The sequence below is a fragment of the Pteropus medius genome, unplaced genomic scaffold, assembly GCF_902729225.1.
Source record: "Pteropus medius unplaced genomic scaffold, Ma_sr-lr_union100, whole genome shotgun sequence".
In the NCBI taxonomy this organism is placed as follows: domain Eukaryota; kingdom Metazoa; phylum Chordata; class Mammalia; order Chiroptera; family Pteropodidae; genus Pteropus; species Pteropus medius.
Genome location: NW_024347855.1, coordinates 966545 through 979084, shown reverse-complemented (window position 1 = coordinate 979084; position 12540 = coordinate 966545). Strand labels below are relative to the sequence as shown.

Here is a 12540-nt window from a genome sequence, read left to right as displayed (position 1 = left end):
AAAAAAGAGTCAAGAACAGCCTGTCCCTGTGATTTGGAGCCGTGGCCACAGCAGTCTTAGACACTTAAGGTCACAGAGTCAGGAACAGTTCTTCAATGCCCTTGCTTTGGGTTTTGGTGCCCAGGTGCTTAGGTGTCGTTTGGACATCGAGTCAGCTCACTTCGGTGGATTTATCCTCACCAGACCATCTCTCTGGGCTGCAGCCCCCACCCCTCCCCAGAGGACCATGCGGACGGTATGGGGCTGCCCACTAGAAGGGTGCACATGGCCTGGGGGACCCCTGGGGGTCTCAGGGTATCTGGTCTGGGTTGGTTGGAGTCTTTAAAGCAGGTCTCTCTCTGCCTGTCCCTTCCAGCACTTTCTAGAAATGCTTTCGTCTACACTGAACATGGACCCTCCTGCACCGAAAGACAGACCTGCAGCTCCTCGGGGCGGGGGTGGCGTGGGCTGCCTAGGACACAGCCCAGGGTCCTCCCAAGCCTGCCCAGCTTGAAGTTAATAAGGGGCAACAGAGTTTCTGTTTTGATTCTCAGTCTTTTTCTTCTGTTTTTTACTTAATGTCCAAATTCCCCTCCTGGTTCCTTCAGAACTGCTGTTCATGTGACAGGGAAATCCAACAGAGAACAGCTCCCACAAGACCAGGAGGCACAAGCTGGGTGCCCCTTTTCCCCCATTTGGCTAAAAATACTTGACTGGTAAATTAGAATTGAGTCAGAGTGGCAAAACAGCGGAAGTGAAACAACTTTCTGGAACCTCACGGATTGAGTCCTGAATCTCAGAAAGCGTAGCTGCTCTGCCCAGAAGAGCAGGAGGCCGGGAGAGGTGGGCTGAAAGAGTGTCCTCTGGTCAAAAGCAGGTAGGAGTCTCAGAGCCTGAAGTCAGAGTGTCGCTCAAATGCAAGTGTTTGTTAGAACTGGACGTTTAGGATGATGTTGTAGAGGTTGCGTTAAGAATGTAGACGCAGGCGAGTGTGTTACGAAAGTATGACATCTGGCTCAGAGGTTAGGAGCGCTAATAGGATTGCCACCAGGAGTGTTGCATTGTTGTCATTGTCTCAATAGATGGTCCCTCAGAGATGGGTGGGGGGACATGTCCAAATGTGAGACTTTTCCACAATTATTTGAAATCTGGCTGCTTGCAGTATGTTTGTGTTCCTCAGAGAAGATAAGCAGGGCTAAATATCGGCGGATTGCTCTGAATTAAGAGTGTGTGTAGAAGAAAGTTTCAGGGAAATGAATTGAGGGTGGGAAGCTTCCTCTTGGGGAGGTGTGCAGGCTAAGTGGACACTCTATAACTATTTGCTGGCACTGCCTAGTTGTTATGATTCAGAGGAAATACGAGTAACATCTGACAGCGTATATGCTGTTTGCTATGTGGGTATGGCTACTTCTGACCAGGTTGCATGATACTTTTTATATTCTTTATCTACTACATTTTTTTTTCTAATTTTATACAGTGAGCAGAAAAGGTTGTTTAGGACCTCTGGGATGCAGTGCTACTGTTATAAAAATGTGTATCTAAGATATACTAAAGAACAAAAAAGGAAAAGCAGTGGTGAAAGCCACATGTTTGCATCTGGTGTCTTGGAGCAGGAGTCAGGACCTGTTCCTTTGAGCCTCTGACAGGTATGTGTAAGGCCTTCCTGTGTGGGTGGCTTTGCATAAGCGTGTGTCACGCACTTGGATTAGCTGCTGGCTCCATGGAAACCCTTATCGGAGATTTTACATCGAGCAAGAGATAAAGCTCAACATCTGAGGTCTTTTCTTAACTTGTAGGCTCTGTATGAGATGCAACAGGATTCATAATTCAGTAATGTTTTCCTTTTAATTTATCAATCTTATCATGGTTCAGATTTGTAGGAAACCTTATCCATCCTGAAAGCAGCAAGAACAACAAAACCTTTCTTTGTCACTGCCTTACGTTGAAAGACCACTAGGATTTATAAAATGCGTTGGCAACACTCGTTTAAAGACCTGTTGTGGAATTTTTATTTAAATCCTGCAACATCAGAAAGGTTGTGTTCAGGGAAACTACTTTTTCTACATCTCTAGAGAATGTTTTTTCCAGAACAGAAAGTAAAGAGGGTGTTAAATAAAATCAACACAAATGCTCATCCTCCTGCATATGGTGCCTAGAGAAATATAAAAGAGCACACTGCCAGACTGGACGAGGCAGGACACGGAGGCTGACTAAATGCCCCATTTACAGTTTCATTCAAAATGTGTGTGAAATATGTCTCCTCTTGCGAGTAAACCTTTATTTTCTAAGGCTGCCTGCAAGAGGTGATTAGAGTCCTTACTCTCTGTGACTTCTATAGAGGAATCAGTTTTCCGAAAAATAAACTGTTTCCTGTATTAAGCTAAGAACAAATGAATTATGAAAGATTTCAAGGACCTAAGAAATGCTTTTTTTTTCATTCAATCGTTCATTCGTTCATTCATTCATTGAGAAGCAGGTACTGAATGTCTACTATACACCAGGCCTGTGATCGGTGCTAAAGAGAAAGCCATAATAATCACTCTATGTTCTTTGTGAACAATTGGGATAGATAACCTGTCTGGAACGTTAATCAAGTTCAGGGAGATAAATCAATGGATTGAGCTGCCTGACCTGAAATAGGACTCTTGGAACTCGTTTCTTTCTGCTCTGAGAAGCTACCCCTGGCATCCTTCTGACAGTAAACAAGGTCCGACAGGTGGGTCCACCCCCTTTGCTGGCTGACCACAGAGAGGGGTGTGCTGCTGTCTTGCAGAGACCCGAGTTGGAGATGTGTTTGCCGTAGGAAGCAATCTGAACTAAATCCGAAAGTGAGCCTGGGATTTTGCCTGGATCTTCCCTAAAAATGCCTCTAAGAAATCTGGCCAGCCTGTCTTCCTCTTTGGTTAATTTTTTTTACATCACGTGTAATCTAATTCCCCTATTTGGGAGAGGGGGTATTTTCCTGAATGATGCAAACACCTTTCAAACACTGTTTCCAGTTACTATACTTATTCTGTGGAGGAAAAAAAAAAAAAAAAGCAGATTTTTTTTTTTAAAGCATGATTTCATTAGAATGTTGGAAATTTTATTAGAAGTTGTTAAGCAGTCTAAAAATCTATCCGATTTTGTAAGTGGATTAGGTGAAAAAGCCATCCTAAATGTGGCAGCTTGGAATGCAGTTGAAATTTGCATTTTAAAACACTCATTGGACTTTTGCTTTTTCATGCCCAGTCTTTCAGCTGTGTCAGATCTAGGGTTGTAGCAGGCTGCCCTCCTTGGCCTATGAAGGATGCTATGAATTCCAGAGTCAGGAGATCTCCACATGTCTTAAGTTATCAGAAATAACTTATTTTAAGTCAAGATTTGGCTTGTCTCTACCACACGCCTACTTGACAGTGCTCAGCCTGTTTGTGGAATTTCAGGCCATGAATACCATTTCTTGTTTAAAGTTCCTTTTTTTGTATACTCCTTAGTAATCTTCTCATTGTATTTAAAATAATTTGTTATAAGGAAGTATTACCTTTTTATTACTATAAACCAGTGTGTAATTAGCAATATGCCTAACCTGAGTTGTTACATGCTACAGGCCAAGTATGAACACATCTGAAGTTGTCTGTCCCAAGGATGGCAGGCACACAAGCAGTCAGGCTCCTGTCTGATAGAGCTTCCTAGGGCTTGGGACACACTCCAGCTGCTCCTTTTTGGCCTCTGTTAATGGTGGAGTCTTGGTCCCTTGAGGATAAATTTTGAAAGTAAGTACAACTCCCAGGAAGGCAAGTGTTGAACTAGTTAGCTGAGCCAGCAAAATAGTGACTCAGAAGACAGTTTCTCAGCCAGATCTCCTTCTTTATGAAACTTTTACAGAACGTTCTTGGTTGTTTTTCTTTTTTTTGGGTGGGGGGAGGTGCATGGCACTTACTTAATGTACCCATCTCCTTAACATTTTATAGCCACTTCATTAATCAGTTATTTTTTATTGCATTAGGATATCTATATTCATTGTCAATCAGCCTAACATGTAAAACACCAAAAAGTTCACTTACGTTCTGATTTTAAAAACACTGACTTTAAAATTATATTCGACCTCTGAACAAGATAAAAGAAAATGCTTTCAACTTGTGTTTATCTCACATTGTCTGCACAGGGTTTGAGCCCCAGGGCAAATCTCAAACCTCTCACAAGGCAGCGTTGGCTCCCTCTTCAGCCCGGAGCATCTCTCCTGAGCTCAGGTCCCATAAAGGTGAGGGGGCAGGGCAGTTCTTGGTCCTGGAGAGGTTTGTAGTATCTGGTGATTCCAGTATGACATGGGAGAGGTGACCCGAAGGCAATGGGATGGGACATCTCAGTTAAAGGAACATACGTGTTAATACTGAGCATTGAAGTGGTTCATAGTGTCTGGGTAGTAGCTAGATAGGCAGGTAGAGAATTCTGGTCCAAGAACTTGACTTTTAACCAGAGACCCGAGGGCTTTAAGCAGAAATGTGAAATGAAGCTTCTGTTTTGGCAAGGAAGTGTGGAGGTAGGCAGAGACTAGAAGTGGGGAAGCAGTTACTTAGAACCTCTGGAACTGTCCAGGTCACAGATAATGACCTACAACGATAGCAGAGGAAAAACGGGAGGTTGACTGGAAAGACCTTAGAAGAAGAGGCCCGAGCCTGATAATGATTCCTAGGGGAAGGAGGGAGAAGCCATCAAGGACGGTTCCCGGACAACTGGCTTGGGACTTGGGCGGTAGGCGGTGGGGCCTCAACTGAAAGACATCAGAGAAGGAGAGCAGGTGACAGAACCCATTTTAGAACCGGCAGCGTCTGCGAAAGCTGGAATGTAGGTCTCAATGGGTAAAGCTCAGCCTCAGAGGTGACGTTACAAATACATTAGAAACTGCTTCAGTTCAAAAGATGTGTTTGCTCGGCTGAATATGGTATTTACCTTACTTGGGACCGAAGGTGTGTAAGGACGGTGGAGGACTCAGAGAACGCTGGAGAGGTCGGCAGCTTCCTTGACTAGTCATTTTCCCTTTGGCATAACAATACGCATAAATACAACAACAACAACAAATAAACACTACTTGATTTAAAAGAAAAAGAGGTGGTGGGGCATGGAAGGACGAGGGGGTGGTCGTAAACTGACAACACGTTTGTGTCTTGAGGATGTCCTCCAGTTTGGCAGGATGCTGCCACTAGGGAAACTAGGGCACAGGATCCCTCCGCATCATTTCCCACAACCACATGTGATTTAAAAAGAGACAACAGACGACTGTTCGGAAGCTACAGTCTGCCCATCACCCGCTTCCGGTAACCGAAGGAACCTTCGACTCTCTGGAGGCCGATGTCCAGCCCTGCCCTGAGCTGCCTCTCCGTCTGCACTTCTGGCTATTTCGTGTCTCAAATTTATCTGAAAGCAAATTTGAGCCTTAGAAATTTTCTGGAATAAAAGACCTTTTTCTGGATGATTAAGTAACTTGAAGAAACCTTTCCTAGATGTTCTAGGTGTGATGGTCCCTTAGAATCCCTCCAGTCCTGGAAGTGGAGTCACTTCTTAGCCGGGGTCTGCTGTGGGGCGTCCAAGCCCAGGATGGGGCACGAGATGCCTGTCGGTGGAGACGTTCTCCTGGAACTCAGATGTGGCGAGTACTCAAGTGTCAGAATAGCACTTGCTATTAGTACTTGCTAGTTATCTGGCACGTTCTGTAATCACCGATAGGGGAAAGCAAGCTCCGATTCCCCAGGAAAGATAAGTTGGCCTGGTTATAGCAACAATATGGACGAAGAAGTCTGGGTCAAGACGAGGATGATCTTTAAAGGTTTGAATCAAGTCTATGAAGAAAAATACAGTTAACGTTTGGCCAAAAGAGTGCAATTCAGAGAGAGAAAGGGGAAATATAAACTTGGGTGGGATTGGGAATACGGCAACACAAGAATCCTGACCCAGAATAGAATCAACTGCGGAGATTCCAGAGAGTCGAGAAGGAACGCTTTGAAATCAGGGAATCTCTGACTGGAACCGGCGGCGGCCTGCAGAGGGCGCAGGAGAGAAGACTGTTCACCAGGCCTGGCGTTGAGACCTGTCCTCAGAACTCTGTTCTTGTTCCTGAGGAGGAATCCCAGCTCTCCACCACCTTTTTTTTTGTCCTGATAAATGAAGACGCACACAAGCGTGCTGGGCGCAGACACTGAGAAGCAGGTGCATATTTCTGAGTTAGAGGGGTTCGTGGAGCGGGAACACAGCGGCACAGCCAAGGGGAGGCGTCGGGTCCTGCCCAGGAGGCCCGAGCGGGGTTCTCGGGGTGAGTCTGTAAGCTGCATTTGTAAAAGCATCTTTTATAAGTGGGGAAGCCATTTTTTAAAACGATTTTAAGACATTTCATTCACCTTTGGCAAGCCCGTTCATCTCATCCTGCTGGTCAAGAGCATGGGGAAGGCCCCACCAAGTGACCAATGGACACCGCAGCCCTGCTGGTCAAGTTCCGTGGTGAGACACACTGCAGGGCCTGTCATTTCAGGAGGAAGTCATGCTGTAAGCAAAGAACATTCTCTGTTTTCTGGGGTACCCACCCTCTCCTTGTGGTCACTTCTACCAGGGGCCTGTAGTCCGGTGCCTCCTCACCCTGCAAGCAGCCCAGGAGAGGCTGCAAGTGACTCAAGGACCATGTGACTCAAGCCAGCTGGTGTGGACCTAGGTGTGCCCCGGAAGTTGCTCCGGAGCAAGCAGGCTGGGTTTGGCTCCTGGGTCGGCCCCTTCCTCACTGTCAGCTGAGGCAAGGGGCTCAGTCTTATGGTCTGTAAAATGGGAATGGTGACACTTCTTACAGGGCCACTGGGACCCCCCAGGTGTTTGCCTAAGATCAGTTCTCAGGGATAACCCCCTGGTCCCCCTGCATCCCCTAATCTTGGTCAGCTTTCTGGTCTCATCTCTTCTCCATTTCACATAACATCATCCGACACACATGGAGCTCATCTGTGTGTCTGTTCCTCCTATCTTTACCAGAATATAACTTTGCTCCGTGGCTCACCTGGGTCCCCAGCATTGCACCCTGAGCCTAGGTTTATTGTATCCTCATAACCCTATGAGGGGCCACCATCACCCCACTTTGCAGACGAGCTCACTAAGGCACACAGCTGGAATTCCACCAGGGCACTCGGCTCTCAGCTCCAGCCCAGGGTGGTAAATGCCACTGCCTACTGAGTGTGCTTGAAGGAGTGAAGGAGATAATTAAGCAGAAAGCTTAGGACAGAGTCCATTGTAGCCAGGACTCCACAGCCACTGGCATCAAAATTGTTATCATTGTCATATTTTTGAGCCCCGGTCACCTGTCGGGTCTAAGATTCTGTCCGCCAGGACTTTCAGCTTTGTTCCCCCTTGGTCGCTTCAGGGCTGTGGCCAGATGCCAGCGGATCCCCCCGGGGCCATTCCATCCTTCGGTCTGGTGACTCGAGGAGGGAGAGCAGAAGGCAGCTGATTCCAGCCTCACACTAGCTGCCTGGGGCATCTCGGCTCGTATCCTAACCCTGTTCACCTGAGGAAGGGAGCTCCTGTTTACTCCCTGCAAGAGTTGCAGGGAGAGAAGGTGGGGGCCCCAGAGAACGTGAGAACACCCTCTCTGTGTCACTCAAGATGGATGGGGAACAGCAGAGAATCCTCCATGTGCTAGTGTTGGACATGCTGGGCTGGTGACATCTGAGGCAGCAGATAGTCGTGGCGCACGGCCCCTTCGATCCTGGGCACACGTGAACGAGGCACTACCAGGACATTTCCTCAGGTGCACCCCAGATACCCCCAAACCTGGCCACACCTGTCCTCACATGGCTCTGGGTCAGTCTTAGCCGGATCGAGCTCCCGTCATCCTCCCACAGAATCCCCCGTTCACCTCCCGGGGCCTCGCCTCCCTTTTTTCCCAGCATAGTCAAAGTCTCTTCTGGATCCCCAAGTTTGGCCAGACCCTTTTGGCACCTTTTAGTTACGTTCTGTCGTGCAAAGTGAATGGTGTTTAAAAATAAAACATGTTTGCTTCGGAGAGTTATAAAAATAAAAATGGAGTTTTCTAAAGTGCCCACCATGCAACCAGCCCTGGTTCATTACTGATGACCCTGAGCCCTTTCCCACTGGGCTTTGTGTGTGCGGCAGAGCTGGGGGTGGTCCAGAAAAATTTCCCCCATGTTTCCCATGACATGAAACTTATTTTGGAAAACAGCTTTAAATGAGCACGTGACAACTCTCCTAAGGGGGCTTCCTGTTGCCATATCTGTCTCCTTTCTCTGTCGTCCTTGCGTCCCAAGACCGGCTTTCTTAGATGTGGGTCTGATTGGTCCTTGGGCACAGGCTCCTTGGCAAGCCCAGCACCATGACCTGGTTCCCACCCCCTTAGCTCTCCCGAGTGCCAACACCTGGCAGGACCCACCCACCTGTGAGCACAGGGCTGTCGGCTTCCCCGTCCTGGCGTGGATGGGCTTGCTCCCTGCCTGAACTCTGAGCTGCTCCTCCCTCTCCCACCACCCCCACGAAACTCCTGCCCAGACCTTCAGACATACCTGGCACCCTGGCTTGGCTGGTCCCTACCTCCACATCCCTGGTGTGGGCTGGGACCCCTGCAGGGGTCCAGCCTCTGGGCCACCTTCCTTTGTGTCAAGTGGCCAAAGTCCTGCCACTCACGTGAACTGCGAACCCTGGAGTATGAGGAAGCAGACACAGCTCGGTGGTCGGATTTAGAATCCAGAATCTCCATCGAGAGTATCAGTGGGGCCTGAGACCGAGATCTCCATGGTCCAGCCCAGAAAAGCACATGTTATTCTCTGCAGCCTCCTAAATCCGGCTACGGTGGCATTTTATTTACCCTAAGGCCCCAGCTGCGTTTGCTCTCTGCAGTGTGTATCTACCCCACAGCACCCACCTGGATTTGTTGGGTTTGTGACATGAAGTTGTTGATCTACGAGGCGGAGAATGCTGCTCCCTGCCCAGGTCCTTTGCATCCAGGTCACAGCTTGTATTATGGAACAAATGGAGCGGTTGTTCCCGACACCCTCGGGAGGTGGGGAATGATGCGTCAGTTCCGATAAACATTTGGGTGTCGGGCCCCGCCCGGAAGGAGGGAGAAGCTCATTGTCGAGAGCTGGCATCGGGAGCTTCTGCGTCTGTTTTTCCAGTCGGGTGGAGAGTCTTCCTGTTTGGCTCATGGAGGCCGGGCAAGGGGCCGCCCGGGCCCTGCTCACAGCCTCTGTGGGCAATGGTTCTGCCCTGGGACCTGTGGGAAGGGGTCCTGGGCCCCTCTTGTTGAGTTCCAAACAAGCTGTCAGGTATTCACTGGCCTCCACTGGGTCTAACAGCAGTGCTCTGGCCATCTTTCAGTCTGCGTGTTCCTGTGTCCCCCAAGTAAAATATTAGTGTGCAACCCCAATATAACTTCCATACATATTTAGTGTGTACTGTAAAAACCACAAGCAAAAATAAAAGTAAGGAGTAAACAGAAAATAAGTATAAGTGGAACAGTTCCTATAGCCCACTCTAGGCAAATCCCAAAGCATTCATCATTACTTGATTGGGAAGGGAAAACATAATGCATAAAATAACTGGGAAATGACTCAAAAGTACAATAAAATACAAAATTGAGTGGTGTTAAGAGGACTGGGCAGCTTAGAGCTGGGGCGAGGGTGAGAAGGCTGGGCAAGGGCTTCAGGGGGTGAGGCGTCTGGAGGCCTGATGAGAAGGCTGAGTTTGCACTGTCTTGGAGGGTGATTGGTGACTTATCTACCAGAATCTATTGAAAATAAATAGAAAGGAGGCCTGAGAGGAAGCGGAGAATCAGCCTGCCCTCGGGAGGGGGTCATGGCCCAGTGTAGGCTTTGCCCGGGCCCTGGCACTGTCACCGAGACTCTCCACACTGCCACAGTCAGTCCCAGGAGGGCAAATGAATGTGTCTTTGCTGAGTGTGGATAATTTGGCTGGGACACCTGATTTCAGTGTCTCTGTTTCAGGCTGCTCATAGTGGACAGAAACCAGCCGCTCTCGCAAAAAGTGTTCAGACCTTCCCCAGCTTCTCTGGCCACTTGAACTCCTCAGACAAAGGTCCAGTGGAGCTCTGTATCCCAGTCCCTGGGCAGCAGTCTGTGATCCCAGTGTCTCAGGAAGCCCGTGACTCCAAGTCTTGTGTGCTCAGAGCAAGCGAGGCCATGCTTGGTCTGGAAGGTCTGGCAGAAGGGGAAACATACAAGGGAAACCCAGGGGGCAGAGGAGATGACAGCTGACAGTGCTGGCTCTGACTGTAGCAGCATGTCTGTGTGACGCAGAGCGCAGCCCCCGTGGTGGCCTTCCATGAATTTTCGAGAACAGAGAGTGCTTCAGGTCCTCAAGCCCATGTTCTCAGGCCAGCTGTAATCTCGAGGCCAAGAAGGGGTAAGCCGTCTTGGGTTTGAGAATAAGGAGGAGCCATGTTAGCCTTTGGAGTCACAGCCGTTCCGTGGGTCCAGAGTTCATTGACGAGAGCTGAGGACAGCATGCGAGGAGCCCATGGGAAGGCAGGCAGATCCCCACCCGCCTTGACAAGAGACTGCGGTCCGGGCCTCAAACCAAAACAAAACCACGGAAAAGCTCCAGAGGCGGGTAAAGGAATCCAGAAGAAAGAGTTTCAAGAGCCGAGGGATCAAGCCAGACCCCTGAGCCAAGAGGTGGGATGGGGCAGATGAGTGCCCTGAGGGACAAGGGACCAAGTCTATGCAAAGCAGGGGAGACAGAACACTCAGTGCTACGAAGACCGAAGAAGACCGAAGACTGTTGGTGGTTTGACCTGGCTACCATTCCCAAATCCTCTTCCAGTAAATGAATCAAGACATGGTAGTCCTCTCAGGAAGTGGGTTGGTCCAGGCACAGCCTCAGGGTCATGAACCACTGTGTGCCCTGATGGTGGGCTCTCACTGACCAGGCAAAGGGCACAGAGAGGCAGAGGTCAGGCATGAGAGCACAGGAGCACGTGTGGGTGGACTCTAAACCTGGGGGCTGTGTCTCTGTCAGGAATGATTCTCTGTGTTCACCCCATCCATGTACGATGGCGTATAAATTACAAACAAGTACTACTCTGTTAATTATGATATACGGTTGTCCCTTGAACAATGCTGGGTAAGGGGCACCAACCCCCCGAGCAGTCGAAAACTCGACTATAACTCTTGATTCCCCCAAAACTTAACTGGTAGTAGCCTGCTGTTGACCAGAGTCCTTACTGATACCATAGTCAATTAACATATATTTTGTATCTCGTATGTGTTAGATACTGTATTTTTACAAGAAAGTAAGCTAGAGAAAAGAATGTTATTAAGAAAATCATCAGGAAGAGAAAATTTACAGTACTATACATATTTATTTTTAAAAATGTGTTTATAAGGGGACCTCCACAGTTCAAACCCATGTTGTTCAAGGCTCAGCTGTACACACAAAGGTCCAAGATACTTAAATGATGAGAGGTTAAATACTAATGTTTTTAATTTTTTAATAGTATGAAAAAGCACTTTTGCTCTCATTACAAAAATGTTTTAAGTGAGAGTTATATGATTCAACAAGCTTTATAATTTTTCCACATTTGATATAATGAATCAAGCCAGATTCTGTGTTCAGCATGTTTCAGTTTTAATGAAATTGTTTTCTTAGCCATCACGGCTGAAAGAGGAGCGTATGCAGTGGATTCTCTATTTTGACCCACAGTTTTCGGTTTTCCTTAGCAATTATGCAGATGATGTTGAAATTCAGCTGGAGAGTTTCTCTTTTTCCCAAAGTCAAGGAAATGTCTATCTTTCTTAATGCTATTCTATTGCTCTTATAAACTAAGTACAAGGCGTTAAATTTTTATGTTGTAATGGGTTTATGTTTACTGGGTTCAAAACTCACTGTAGCTATTCAATTAGATTATTTCGTTGACTCGTACGTTTTGTGCACATAAGTTTTTATAAATGGCACAGCTGAAATTATCTATTTGGGAAGATGCTCTCAACTTAGTGGAAAATATGATTACTCTCTCACTTAGGATTAAACACACTGGCCCGGACAGTTTTCATTGCTTAAGACACTGGACTGCGTGTTGTCTTTTATTCGTTTGTGCTTGCTATTTTAGTCCATCTTATCTTCTCTTAGGCCACTTGGTTCTTCGGTGCGCATCACTTTAAACTGGACAATACAGTCTGCAGATTCACTTAATCAGGTGCTTGGAACTGAGGCGATCATGTGCGCTGAGAGCTTGTCCCGGGGGACACATTGCCCCACCAAGCCCTCTGTGTAGTGGCTACCCACACTTCCTTAGGGTCCCTCATGCAGTAGTGGCACATGGCCCAAGGATGGTGAGGTACCAGCACTCCTCTCTCTGGGGTCACTGCCCTCCTCCATGTCTAGAGCTTGTTGTGGAAGTGGGGAGACAGAGGTGGAGGTGGTCAAGGCCAGTAGGAGGACAACCATGCTGGTCAGCTCCTGCGGGCCATGTGTGTCACCCCAAGAAGCCTGCTTTTTATCCTGCAATAGTGGGTTGATCTTGGGGGCAGGGATGATTCATTTGGCTTAGGAGAGCCACATGAATGGAGCCAGAAGGAC

At 47.9% G+C, this 12540-nt stretch overlaps 1 protein-coding gene across 8 annotated transcripts in view; it reads left to right on the top strand.

Annotated features, from left to right (window-relative positions):
* Positions 1-12540, top strand: part of MCF2L (MCF.2 cell line derived transforming sequence like) — a 155613-nt gene that overhangs the window by 65482 nt on the left and 77591 nt on the right. The window contains exon 1 of one of the 8 annotated variants that reach the window (XM_039878793.1): positions 249-856. The exons of the other annotated variants lie outside the window; for them this stretch is intronic. The gene's annotated coding sequence lies outside the window, so the exon portion shown is untranslated. Of the gene's footprint in view, positions 1-248; positions 857-12540 lie in introns of those variants that run through there. 8 annotated transcript variants of the gene reach the window in all.